Raw genomic sequence first — 12,319 nt, 5'->3', positions numbered from 1 at the left:
GACTTCCAGGCAGCTAGGGTGAAGGTCTTAAGTCCATGCCCACCACGACACACCTACTCCAACAAGGCTGCACCTCCTAATAGTGTCACCTCCTAATAGTGTCACTCCTTGGGCCAAGTATGTACAACCCATCACAGAATACAACTTTATATGATTCTTAAGAACATAAAACACAGTATATTTTTATGGAGTTTTTTTTTGTTTTAGCTTCCAAATCAACACTTAACCAAAAGACATTTTTTTTCCCATTAATTTTGCTTGTAAGGTAAAGTTACATATTTATAGGTGGGGTATTGAAAACCAGTGGCTATGTATAAAAGTAATAAAGCATGTGACTTCAGCATGTGACTACAAAATAATTAGAATCTAGGAACTGGAATTTCCCACTCAAGTCTCTTAGAAAATAACATGTTGGCCAGGTAGTAGTGGCACACACCTTCAATCCTAGCACAGGGAGGTGTTTGAGGCCAGCTTGATCTATAGAGTGAATTCTAGGACAGCCAGGGCTACGCAGAGAAACCCCATCTCAAACAACAAATCAAGAAAACAAACAGAAAAGAAAAGAATATGCTGATATTGCCTAAAGTGTTATTTAAATCTTCCCGAATGTTCCTCTTACTGAGATTGTGACAACTTCCTGTGTAAAATGACAGAGTCACTTCTATGTCATAATTATTTTTCACTGAAAACAAAACATCAAACTAATAGGAAGTGATACAGATTACACAATCACCTGGCAACCTCCTGGCAACTGAAAAATTGGACTCAAACTTCGGCTTGCTCCAGCTTCCCTCTAGTCTAACAAACCAGAAACCTGTGGCTTATTTGAACAAGAAGAAAAGGACCCTCACCACCTGAAACCGTCATCTCTGCTTGCTAGCTTTCCTGGTACTGGAAGGTTCTATGCACACTCCCAGGGGAGAAAAACTATCAGTAGACTTACCCAGTTGTGAACCCTGCAAGCCACACTAACGACTAGCAAGATGTGCAGTCGAGGTTCACTTGGTGGCACAGATGGTTTTGGAGTAGGCAACCACTCCCTGGATTTAAAGCCTGCCCCATGAGATGGAACTTTCGTCCTTGGTATCATTAACTGTGGCTGGTCCTAGACCCTAGGGGAGAATCTAGTACTATATTACTCTGCCAATCAATAGTAAAATTCCTTGTAAGTTCCTATCTTTTTTTTTTTTTTTTTATGTTTAAGGTCGTTTAGGCCAGATCTGTCATGTACCACATGTTTGCAGTGCTAGAAAAAGATATCAGATCCCATGTGTCTTAGTCAGGGTTTCTATTCCTGGACAAAACATCATGACCAAGAAGCAAGTTGGGGAGGAAAGGGTTTATTCAGCTTACATTTCCACATTGCTTTTCATCACTAAAGGAAGTCAGGACTGGAACTCAGGCAGGTCAGGAGGCAGGAGCTGATGCAGAGGCCATGGAGGGATGTTCTTTACTGGCTTGCTTCCCCTGGCTTGCTCAGCCTGCTCTCTTATAGAACCCAAGACTACCAGCCCAGAGATGGTCCCACCCACAAGGGGCCTTTCCCCCTTGATCACTAATTGAGAAAATACCCCACAGTATCTCATGGAGGCATTTCCTCAACTGAAGCTCCTTTCTCTGTGATAACTCCAGCTGTGTCAAGTTGACACAAAACTAGCCAGTACACCCTGTAACTGGGGTTACAGATATTTGTGAAGTGCTATGTGAGAATTGAACCTGGGTACTCTGGAAGAGTAGCACGTACTCTCTTATTGCTGAGCCAGCTTTCTTTTTACATACCTACCTTCCTTCCTTCCTTCCTTCCTTCCTTCCTTCCTTCCTTCCTTCCTTCCTTCCTTCCTTCCTCTCTCCCTCCCTCCCTCCCTCCCTCCCTCCCTCCCTCCCTCCCTCCCTCCCTCCCTCCCTTCCTTCCTTCCTTCTTCCCTTCCTTCCTTCCTTTCTTCCTTCCTTCCTTCCTTCCTTCCTTCCTTCCTTCCTTCCTTCCCTCCCTCCCTCCCTCCCTCCCTCCCTCCTTCTCTCCCTCCCTTCCTCCCTCCTTCTCTCTCTCTTTCTTTCTTGCACAATTGATTAGTTGTGTGTATGCACACACACACACACACACACACACACACACACACACACATGCCTGAATCATGCCTGAGTTTATGGACACCATTGTTTATGCAGAGGCTGGAGGTCGTTGGATACTGTGGATCTGGAGTGATAGCAGCTGTAAACTCCCTAACATGGGTGCTTGGAACTGATCTCAGGCTTCTGGAAGAGCAGCAAGCACTCTCAATCACTGAGCCATGTGTCTGCGTACCCTCTTTGTAGTTTTTGTACTATAAAATTACAAAATTGAGCCAGTAAGTAGCTCAGTAGGTAAAGGTGTTATAACCAAGCCTGACAACCTAAGTTTAGTCCCTGGGACCTATATGGTGGCAGGAGAGAATCAATCCTGAACGTTGTCTTTGACTTCCATATGTTTGAGCCGGGAGTGGCACTATTAGAAGGTGTGGCCCTGTTGGAGTGGGTGTGTCACTGTGGGGGTGGGCTTTAAGACTCTCATCCTAGCTGCCTAGAAGCCAGTATTCTGCTAGCAGCCTTCAGATGAAGATGTGGAACTTTCAGCTCTGCCTACACCATGCCTGCCTGGATACTGTCATGTTCCTACCTTAATGATAATGGACTGAACCTCTGAACCTGTAAGCCAGCCCCAAATATATATTGTCCTTTATAAGACTTGCCTTGGTCATGGTGTCTGTTCACAGCAGTAAAACCCCAGCTAAGACAGACCGTATCCATATAAGAATATAAAGTAGCAGATAAAAAATTTTTTTCAAGACAGGGTTTCTCTGTGTAGCCCTGGCTGTCCTGGAACTCACTCTGTAGACCAGGCTGGCCTCCAGCTCAGAAATCTGCCTGCCTCTGCCTCCCAAGTGCTGGGATAAATGTGATATTTAAAAGTTACAAAGTTAAAGTTATGTATGGGTGCACTTTCATTTCTTTTGCTGGGCACTTCAGTTCCTTTAGTCTGAAAATTCCTGTATGTTCCTGTGCTTCAGGAAATTTTCTTGTTATTTTTCTCTTTCATTTCCTTTTCTTTTTCATTATAATGGCGCACGCCTTTAATCCCAGCACTTGGGAGGCAGAGGCAGGCGGATTTCTGAGTTGGAGGCCAGCCTGGTCTACAGAGTGAGTTCCAGGACAGCCAAGGCTACACAGAAAAACTCTGTCTCACCCCCCCCACCAAATCAAATTTACTAAGAGTATTTTTTTTCAGCCTTTTAAAATTTTTTTTATTTTTACTTTGTACTTCATTTTTTTTTAATTAGGTATTTTCCTCGTTTACATTTTCAATGCTATCCCAAAGGTCCCCCATACCCACCCCCCCCAATCCCCTACCTACCCACTCCCCCTTTTTGGCCCTGGTGTTCCCCTGTACTGGGGCATATAAAGTTTGCAAGTCCAATGGGCCTCTCTTTGCAGTGATGGCCGACTAGGCCATCTTTTGATACATATGCAGCTAAAGACAAGAGCTCCCTGGTACTGGTTAGTTCATATTGTTGTTCCACCTATAGGGTTGCAGTTCCCTTTAGCTCCTTGGGTAATTTCTCTAGCTCCTCCATTGGGGGCCGTGTGACCCATCCAATAGCTGACTGTGATCATCCACTTCTGTGTTTGCTAGGCCCCGGCATAGTCTCACAAGAGAGAGCTATATCTGGGTCCTTTCAGCAAAATCTTGCTAGTGTATGCGATGGTGTCAGCATTTGGAAGCTGATTATGGGATGGATCCCTGCATATGGCAATCACTAGATGGTCCATCCTTTCGTCACAGCTCCAAATTTTGTCTCTGTAACTCCTTCCATGGGTGTTTTGTTCCCATTTCTAAGAAAGGGTAAAGTGTCCACACTTTGGTCTTCGTTCTTCTTGAATTTCATGCGTTTGGCAAGTTGTATCTTATATCTTGGGTATCCTAAGTTTCTGGGCTAATATCCACTTATCAGTGAGTACATATTGTGCGAGTTCCTTTGTGATTGGGTTACTTCACTCAGGATGATACCCTCCAGGTCCATCCATTTGCCTAGGAATTTCATAAATTCATTTTTTTAATAGCTGAGTAGTATTTTTTTAAACATTTTTTTAAGATTTATTTATTTATTATATGTAAGTACATTGTAGCTGTCTTCAGACACTCCAGAAGAGGGAGTCAGATCTCGTTACAGATGGTTGTGAGCCACCATGTGGTTGCTGGGATTTGAACTCTGGACCTTCGGAAGAGCAATCGGGTGCTCTTACCCACTGAGCCATCTCACCAGCCCTTAAATTTTTTATTTTGTTTTTGTTCAAGACAGGGTTTCTCTGGGTAATCCTGACTATCCTGGAATTTATCACTCTGTAGACCAGGCTGGCCTTGAATTTATAGAGATATGCCTGCCTCTGCTTCCTGAGTGCTGGGACCAAAGGTGTCCACCACCACTGCATGGCTTGGATTTTATTTTATTATTATTATTATTTTTTAAAGATTTGGTGGTTTTGTTTTTTATAATGTTTTTGTTGTTGTTGTTGTTTTTTGAGACAGGGTTTCTCTGGGTAGCCTTGGCTGTCCTGGAAGTCACTCTGTAGACCAGGCTGGCCTCCAACTCAGAGATCTACCTGCCTCTGCCTCCCAAGTGCTGGGATTAAAGGCGCGTGCCACCACGCCCAGCAGGATTTTATTTTTTAAATAAAAGCCTCCCCTACTGCTATTCCCTGATGGGAGTCTTCAGGCTCTGCCCCACTGTCCTTACCCCATCCATTCCTATTGTCTTGACTCCTCTGGTCCTTTTAGTTGACTAGTGTCTTGCGAATTAAGCGTGTCTCTGGACTTATGACATTTCTTTTGTCTTTTCACCTCACCTTTAGGAGTCCTATGAGTTTTTCTTTCAGTCCTTAAGTTTGTTTTTCTTTCTTTCATTTTTTTTAGGTAAAGGTTTCTTGGTAGCCCTAGTTGACCTTGAATGTGTGGCTATCATTTTGTTTCTGTCTCCTGAGTACTGAGACCAAAGATGTGCACCCCTGTACCTGACCTGTTGTTTTTGGAACTAGTCTCCTGCCCATGTTGGCTTGGGACAGTATATGGCCTTGAACTCCTGACCCTCCTCCATCTACCTCCCAAGTGTTGAAGCTAAAGGTGTGTGACACCTATGTGGTGCTGGGGATTAAACCAGAAGCCTCATGCAGGCTATGGTAGCATCCTATAAACTAAGCTACATCCCCAGCCTCACAGTAGAGTCTCACAATAGAGGGTTATGTTTTAGCTTAGTGGTAGGGTGTCTAGCAGTTGCTAAGGCCCCTTCCATTTTTAGTACCATATTCATGCGCACACACTATTGGCAGCTGTTAACTACCCATGGCTTCTTGACTAGTGATGGGATCTCGTGCTCCCTTTAAAACAACAACCACCACCAGGAAAAAAAAAAGCCTTTAACTTTATAGCTCCTTCTGGCTATTTTTCAACTAAGTGAACCGAAAAATGCATATTTGGGAGGTTGCCTGTTTCAGCCCATATATGGTCCTAGGTTTAAACTCAAGATATTATGCATGCTACTTAGCACTAGTAATCTCTGAGTACTGCAATGCTTTAAAAGGGTCTACTAAGGGACATTTCAGTAATACACGAAGCAAATATTATCCTTTATTTACCCCGAGACTCTCTCACATTTATTCAGGCTTGCTTTAAACCTGAAATCCTCCTGCCTCAACCTCCTATGTAGATGCTATTCCAGGCCTTTATTACCAGGCCCAACTAGAGGTTACATTATTCTAAAATTAAAAAGAAAATCAGGGCTGGGGCTGTAGCTTGGTTTGTAGGGTGCTACTCTAGTGGGTGTGAGGCATGTTTACCTGTGTAAAATATAACAACCAAATTCACAGGACCCTTATATCCATCCACCCCTTCAGTAAACCAACACCCGTGGTTTACCACCCCTTAGTGCTGTAAATAACCTCCCACATGTGGTGGGTCAGTCATTTGGGCTTATTTCTTGTTTGTTAAGTTATGTCTGATTATATCATGAACCTGTTGGTTTTGTTGCTGTTTGTTTGTTTGTGTGTTTGAGACAGGATTTCCCTCTATAGCCCTGGCTGGCCTGGGCTTTGCTATGTCAATCAGGCTTAGCTTCAAATCCAGACAGATCCTTCTGCTCCTCTTCTCAAGTGCTGGGATTTCCAGCGTGTGCTACCATACCTGGCCTATATCATGACTTTTTTTTTTTTTCTTGTGAGACAGCAAACACAGTGGTTACATGTAATCTGATTTAAGTTGCTGTAAACAAAGCCCTGAAGCTGGCTACTTTATAAAGAAATTAGGTTTATTCAGCTCACACAGTTCTGGTGCTCAGGAGCAGAACACGGACACTTGACACTTCTTGTGATATTCTGGCTGCATTGTGTGGCAAAGATAAGACTTTGTTCACTTGCAAAGGGGGTCGCCTTACCTTAAAGTACTTGCTTCTGAAAGAACTAAACTTGGCCACGTGGAAAAGGCATCAGGCCTGCAAGGTAGGCATGCATATGAGCTAATACCTTCCCCTTCCTCTGTGCCCACCCCTCCCCCCTTCCTCTCCTCTCCTCCTCTTTCAACTCCTTTTTGGCTGTGTTGTGTTTGAGCATCAGGCATCTGTGTGCTAAATGCTCTACCACTGAGCTACCACTCCATACTTGGGCTCTGTTTCTTCTTTTCCTTTAAAAAGACTTTATTAATTCCTTGAGAATTTCAGACGAACATATGATAATGATCATAGTCACCCCTCCCCCCTTCCCCTAACTCCTCCCAGGTCTTCAATATTCTCACAGCTTCATGTTTTCTTGCCTCTTGTTTTCTGCTTTGAAACTAATCCACCCCTATACTCCTGGGTGTCAGACTATTCACTGGAGTGTGGTCACCCTACTGGGGCCCACACCCTTAAAGGAAATGGACTCCCTCCCTTCCAGAAGCCACCAACTGTCAACAGCTCATCATCCTCAGCTAGGGTGGAGGTCTTGTGAGCCTCTCTCAATGCTGGATTGTTGACTAGATTCAACCACGGGGGCTTCCAGTCCACAAGTGCCCAGAAGACACTTCCACTCTGGCCCTCCCTGACCTTTGCCTCTTACATTCTTTCTCTTCCTCCTCCTCCAAGGTCCCTAAGTTCTGGAAGAAGGGACTGTGGTATAGAGGTTTTAAGTGTGGCTGCTTGCTCTATAGACATGCATTCTCTGTGTTTTGGCCAGGTGTTCGTTTCTGTACTGCCATTCATGCACAAAGAATCTCTGATGAGGTCTCAAAGTTGTGCCAATCCACAAATAGAGATACCAACTTAGAGGGATAGATACTATGGCCATCTAGCACAGTGGGTTGTGACCCCTTTGTGGGTCAATCGACCTTTCATGGAGGTACATACCAGATATCCTGCATATTGGATATTTAGGTTATAATTCATAACAGTAGCAAAATTACAGTTGTGAAGAAGAAACAAAGATAATTTTATACTTTGGGGTCACCACACCATGAGGAACTGTATTACAGGGTCACAGCATTAGGAAGGCTGAGAAGCACTGCTCTTGTTGAATAGGTAGTAGGCTAGTCCCAGGGCTAGCCTCTGTTTCTTAAAAGTTCTACTACCTCAACAACGCTGCTGTACCAGGAACACGGTCCTGTGAGAGAAACCCTCTGACCACATCTTCACCATGCCAGCAGCTGACAATCATAACAATGATGCTGGGATGTGATCCAGTGAAGGGGACTGCCTGCCATGTGTGAAGCCCTGGGCTCCATTCTCCACAATATGGTGTGGTGAGTAGAGGTAACATGGCATGTGCGTACGTGCACACACATAAAAGACAAATTAATGTGATATGAGAAACACAAGAAACCCAACTCTAGAACTGCAAATAATAACTCTCATTTTTAGGGTACTTTACAAACCAGATACTGTACTCATGCCTGAGTGGCTGGAGGATTTGTGGCCTCACACGCATGCAAAGGTCAGAAACTTTATGGGGCTGGTTATCTCCATTTTTAAGAGGCTTTACCAGGATTGGACATGGGTTTCAGATTTGTGCAACAAGTACCTTTATCTGCTGAGCCATGTGCATTTTAAAAATTTTATGTTGAGCCATGTGCATTTTTAAAATTTTATGTTTTGTGAATAGGTTCTTACTATGGCTGTCCTGGAACTTGCTTTATAGCCTAGGCTGGCTTGGAACATAGTATGTATCCCATACTGCCCTCAAATATGCAGCAATCGTTCTGTATGGTAATCTGAATGGGAACGGCCCCCCACAGGTTCATGTGTTTGAATGTTATGTCCCAGCTGGTGGAACTGTTTGGGAAGGATTAGGAATAAGGGGTGGTCTTATTGGAGGAGGTATGGTGCTGTTCGCTCTCTTTCTGTCCTGTGCTTGCTGATCAGGTAAACTCTCAGGCTGGGCCCCAGCACCATGCCTGGCTGCCTGTTGCTATGTTCCTTTCCATGATGGTCGTTTCTCACCCTCTGAAACTTTAAGCTTCTACATCCTGATTCTTTCTTTTGTAAATTGCCTTGGGTCCTGGTGTTTTGTCACCACAATAGAAAAGTTAAGTAACCAAGACTCTTTCCAACTGCTGGGATTAGGAGTTCAAGTCACCATTCCCTGCTGCAGCACATGCCTTTATTTTATTTTTTATTTTTTTAATTTTGAGACAGGGTCTTACAACATGGCTAGGGCTGGCTTTGAACTCACCATGGAGCTCAGGCTATTCTTGAACTTATAATCTTCCTATCTTTACCTCCCAAATGCTTGGCTTACAGGCTCTGCTTAAGATCATGAACATTGCAAGTCTCTGTCCTGTAATCTGTAAGAATGCAGAGAGGTCATCTGCAAAAGGTTTATTTAAAAGCACCCGGTGTTAAAAATCAGTCAAGTAGAAAATGCCTTTTCGGGGGCTGGTGAGATGGCTCAGTGGGTTAGAGCACCCGACTGCTCTTCCGAAGGTGCAGAGTTCAAATCCCAGCAACCACATGGTGGCTCACAACCATCCGTAACGAGATCTGACCCCCTCTTCTGGAGTGTCTGAAGACAGCTACAATGTACTTACATATAATAAATAAATAAATTAAAAAAAAAAAAAAAAAAAAAAAAAAAAGAAAATGCCTTTGCTCTGTGGAAACCATATATGAACGTTGACTGTCGGAAATAGTAAGATGTCAGCTCCGTGTTGTAAGGAAATCTTGTTCTGTTGTCCAGCCTCTGTAGCCAAGGCTGACCTTGAACTCCTCCTGATGCTCCTGCCCGCCTTGTGATGAGAATAGAGGCAAATGCCTCTGAGCATGGCTCAGGACATTTTAATATCCATTCTCTTCCAGCAACTCACTTCCAACATCCTGTCAGTTATAAAGTTGATGTGGTTAGAAGATGGCAACCCCATCTTCTATACATGCTTCTAAAATTCAGGAATGGACTTAAGATTTTCAGCAAATCAAGGGCCAATTGATCCTATTGGCATTCATAGAAAACAGGCAATGAACTTTGCAACCCAGTAAGTGGCCTGCAACTGGGTCTTTCTTCCAATTCCTTCAACGTGGTGACTTTTCCCCAGGTTCCTTCCTTGGGCAGCAGAAGAGAGGCTTTTTGACCATAGGGGAATTGGTTTTCTCATTTATAAAATTAGGCAAATACTTCTAGATTTAGTTGGTTTTTGTGTGTGAAAATTATGAAATAAATCACACTTGCCACCTAGCCCAGGGCGAGGATCTCAGTGATCTACTCGAGATCATTATTACAGTGAGAGTCATATGGGTAGGTAGGGCTGTCAGATTCAGCAAATAAAAATACTGAATAATGAGCTAAAGTTGAATTTTACCTTCCATCCATAATTAATCAATCATAAAAACAAAATGAAAATAAGGAGCTGGCTCAGCAGTTAAGAGCACTTGCTGCTCTTCCAGAACCCACGTTCAATTCCCACTGCTTAAATGACAGCTCACAACTGTAACTCCAATTCCAGGAGATGCCCTCTTCTGTCCCCCATGGGCACTGTACACGTGTTACACAGACAGTGCAGGGAAAACATCTACACATATATAAAAAAAAAGGGGGGGGGGAATTAACAATACAAGATGTTCATCTCTCAAATTCAAATTTATGTATCTTGCTTTTTTATCTTGGTAAAGCAATTTCTCTTGTAAAGCTACCTACAAGGAATATAACTGACCAAATTTGATATTCCATCTGCTCATATTTGGCAGGCTAATATCCCAAGATAATCAGTGTTTACTCTTCCAGGCCATGCTCAATTATCTCGGAACACAGAAACAAAGAGGTCCCATATTGTTCGAGTATAGTATTTTTGCCAAATTGAAATCCGTTGAAACTGACTGCCATACTGACTAAACTAGCCATGAGTTTTCAAAGTGTTTACTGAATTATATTTGTATTTAAACCCTTATTTAGAAAAACCACAGAACACTAAGTATAAAAGCTGTATTTATGGCTATTAAAAACACAGAGACTGAAACTCTCAGCTGGCCACTAACATCTTTGAAATGTCATTTCATAACATTGTTTTCTATGTATTAGGTAATTATTTCTTAAAGCATGCTTGTTATACATGCACACACACAAAATAAGCAGATATATTTTTATATTTTATCCCAGATAGATGATGTATCTTTCATCGGTTTGCATATATAAAAAGCTCATAGTTAATCCTATCAGTATTCTAGCTACCCTAGTGTGCAGTTCAGGTTTTGAGGTAAAATTATTTCCATTCCTTAGCTTTTAGCCTTACCTATAATCTAGAGAAGCATTCTAGGCTTCTTGTGTAATATTTTGGTATTTCTAAAATCAGCTTCATGTCAAACTCTACAAATTGCTTCTGAAAATTTTTTTGGTGTTATTAGACCAAAAAAGTAACCGGAGGCAGAGAGAGGTGAGTGCAGGCCTTTAAGTCACAGCACTCCAGAGGCAGAGGCAGCACTCTGTGATCTGGAAACTAGCCTGGTCTGCAGAGTGAGTTCCAAGGCAGCCAGGGCAACACAGAGAAACCCTGTCTTGGAAAACAAACAAATAACTGGAGGGCGGAGGATGTAGTTCAGTTGGTGACATGCTTGTCATGTGCATGGTCCTTGGTTCCCTCCTCTCCCAATAACCCTAACCCCAGAAAAACAACAGTTGAAAACAAACAAAAATCCCCTGTAAATCAGGCATGGTAGCACATGCCTGTGATCTCAGTACCCAGGAAGTCGAGGCAGGAGGACAAGAGTGTGGGATACACAATGTCAAGTCAGCTGAAGCTACACAGCAAGATTCTGTCACAAACAAAACCAAACTGGATTTTGGATAGTCATAAACGTATGGGTGGGCGTGGTTAATGAAATTATTGCAAACAAAATGGGATTGCATTTATTCATTCATTATTGCTATTTAACAGAGGTTATTTAACATCTCTTTTCCGGAAACAAAAACAAAAAATCAAAATAACCTCACCTTCTGTTCAAACTTCCATTTTGAGTCTTTTAAAATCCCATTTATGGTGTTTCAGAATTTCAGAATGCAGCCTGAATTCCTGGCTCCGCCTAGGCGTAGCGGCCACCAGTGGCAAAGAAAACACCAGCCGAGTGGTTCAGGCATCTATCCCTAACTCTAACAACCTTAACCTTGTACTCCATCAAGTATTGTAGTTAACAATTGGAGTGACCGAGCCAGAAAAGAAAAAAAAAAAAAAAAGCAAGGCTTTAGTGAGCGGAAATCTTGGGAAAATATTTATATTGATTTCATTGATATGCTCGACTGAATCTGGAGAAAAAGTATACTGTACTCCATTTGGTTAACGATAGCATATTTAGAATAAAACTGCCATGACCCTCAGGCAACCCAAAAGCAGCTAGTCCACACTAGACGCTACAAACGCTGCCCGAGGCCCTGCAGCAGGTGCCGTTTAAAGACGTCACAGAGCCCCAAGGAGAACGCGCCACGGCGTATTGCAGAAGGCTCCGGGGCCAAGTATGTGCTCCAGGCTTTGACCACTAAGTCTCAGGCTGGGCTTCCACTAAGCCCAGCCACGGCCTGGGCTTCCAGTGGAGAGCGCTGTAGCCTCCTACGCCCACCTTCCTCGGGCCACCACCCTGCCGGTCAGTGTGCCCGGCAGACTTCCGCCCGCAGCCCCGCCGCGCTGGCTTCCTCGCACCTGGGCGGGGGCTACAGGGGCAAGTAGCCCGGCTGGGGCGTGGCTTGGCTGGGGGCGTGGCTCTGGCGTCAAGGGCGGACCTTGGAGATGTGGGCGTGGCGTGTTGTCGGGGGCGGGGTCATCCGGGCGGCTCTGGGCCTTTGGGCCGCG

The sequence above is a fragment of the Mus musculus genome, chromosome 9 (genome assembly GCF_000001635.26).
Source record: "Mus musculus strain C57BL/6J chromosome 9, GRCm38.p6 C57BL/6J".
Classification (NCBI taxonomy): Eukaryota; Metazoa; Chordata; class Mammalia; order Rodentia; family Muridae; genus Mus; species Mus musculus.
The sequence above is the reverse complement of the archived record's forward strand: the minus strand, read 5'-3'. Positions refer to the sequence as shown.